This window comes from Capra hircus, chromosome 15 (assembly GCF_001704415.2).
Source record: "Capra hircus breed San Clemente chromosome 15, ASM170441v1, whole genome shotgun sequence".
NCBI classification, from domain to species: Eukaryota; Metazoa; Chordata; class Mammalia; order Artiodactyla; family Bovidae; genus Capra; species Capra hircus.
In genome coordinates this window covers 79,741,457-79,743,914 of record NC_030822.1, presented here as the reverse complement: position 1 = coordinate 79,743,914, position 2,458 = coordinate 79,741,457, and the positions used below count along the sequence as shown (strand labels likewise).

The 2,458-nt window shown below is 33.3% G+C and overlaps 1 pseudogene; it reads right to left on the bottom strand.

The window, feature by feature from the left end:
* On the bottom strand, nt 1,002–1,838 carry LOC102177322 (annotated as a pseudogene).

Here is a 2,458-nt window from a genome sequence, read left to right as displayed (position 1 = left end):
TGCCTGAAGCTTTGTTCCCATTAGTTTTCCCTTTCCCTTGACCCTGCTCTGATGGTAACATAGCAATTGTTAATTTTAAATATATTTCTCTCTGTTAGTGAATAGCACACAACATATTCTTAAGTCTGTTTCTAGCATGATCCTCTCCTTTACCTTCACAGCACAGGCAATTTCAGGGAAATTCTGAAAAATTAAATTTCATACATAGAACTTTGTAGATACAGCATAACTAAAATACTTAATAGAAAATAAAATGATCAAATATCTAAGTGCTTTTATATTCTTTTTCTTGTTTTTTTTTATCAGCAATTTTTATTACATATTCACTGATGGAGTTTTTAGATTAGAGATCTCTTTAGAAAATAAACTTTATAATGAAGTAAAAGACATCCCACCCGTGGTGGATTCATGTCAATGTATGGCAAAACGAATACAGTATTGCAAAGTAAAATAAAGTAAAAATAAAAATTAAAAAAAAAAAAAGACATCCCATACCCTCAAAAAATTTATTTTCTAACATGTCAATAAAGATACTAAAACAGGCTGAAAAAACGTTTTCTCCTTGTGAATAAAATTTTTGTATCTGTTAAGTCCTTGCCCAGCAAACATTAATTACTCATCTTCAAAAGGGGAAAAATGAGAATAATTAAACATACAAATAATATGAGCCACATTAATGAAATGTTTCAGAGTAACTGTGGCTGAGAGTTACTAATTTTCTTTTATCTTGGAAATAATGTGACAGGAAAAATGATACTGATAACTACTGAAAAAAGTCATCTTAATATTACAGTTGCCCCATTATTGCCACAGCGAAGTTATAAGCATTTTTCTCTTTATCTCTGATATAAAAATAACACACTTTTCTTCAATTAAATTTTAAAGTAACCTTTCAATCTGATTATAAATAATGAATGTGGAATATCAATTTTTAATATTTTTGATAATTACATAGTAATTACTAGTACATTTATTTTTATTTTTATTTTTTTAATACAAGAATCATCTCTGTTTTATTTATTTTACAGAGTAATGGTTTAAAATGAATACACTTGGGCACAGTAAATATTTTGACATGAAAAGCATCAGAATGGGCATCAGAAAAATAGCAACTCATCTTACACACAATAACTAGAAAATATTTTGGTCTGATCATTTAAGGGTTACAAATCCTGAGAATGTTAGACATTGAACAAACTAAGTACTACCTGATAATTAAATCTTGCTTGGAAATCATCATTTAAAAAAATGCTCTGAGGTACAAATCACCTATGTATTAAACATGAATCTTTAACATTTTACAAAGACTTTAAACAAATATATCAAACGATTATACTGCAGTGGCTCTAAAACAGCTATCAGTCAGGTTCCAGGACACACTGTTCCATGATTTCCTGTAAATTGGGGTTCTCCATGGCAGCCGCCACTCGCTCTTTGTCATTTATCTGCTTGTTGATATCTTCCTCTGTTGAGTGGGTTCCTTCAGAAATGTAGATTTCCAACTTATGTTTAAACGGTAAACATTGCTGAAGTTTTAAGCACAGCCCAATAAGAGTCGCCAAAGAGCAATGAGGTACCGTTGGCTTGAACCTTATAATAACCAAATAGTCGTCTTCATTAATCTCCTGAACCTCCACACAACTTTCCGTTACCGCTTCCAGTTCTTCTAAAGTATTGGGCTTCTCTGGATCCCGGATGGTTCGAATCAAATCATAAACTTCTAGAGCTTTCTCTTCCATGATCCGGGGCTGCCGGGCAGCTCCCTGCTCAGAGGCCTGAGAGCCACAGGAATCTGCTCAGCGTCCAAGAGAGTAGTCTGGACACCCGCTCCATCCTTACATTCCGCCATCCCTGGCGACTGTCCCATCCGAGCCACCGTCTCTCGGTAGCGAGCCTCGAGAATTATCAACTTCCTGATCGTCAAATGGGCCAAGAGAAGCCTATATGTCCAGGGGAGCAGATAATAGGTGGGACCTCTACATTTATTTTTAAAAGAATAATTCACATGTGAAATTTTAAACAGGGGCATGTTTTTGCCCCAATATTTCTAAGGTCACAGAATTGATAATACAGAGATACTTTTGTTTTGAACTCACAATACATATCAAATGCTTTACCTTTTTAAAATAACTATAATCTTCCACAATAGTTTTCCAAATCAGTCTCTATCCTACTTTTCCCATGAGTAAACTGAACCCTGGGATGGTTAAATATTTAGATGAATGTCACCATCAATTAACTGATAAAATGATATTTTGACTCAAATTCTTACTTCTGCAGCATATTCCATTGCATTGTAGAATATGATACATATTTGGAATTCAATTTGAACTTAATCTAAATGCTACCAAACTTCAATTAGACATAATTATTTAATGAAGCTCCCCCTTCCACTGACTTAGGCTTTCTTGTCTTTCTTTTTTTTTCTTTTTTTAATTTAGTTATTTTAATCGGAGGT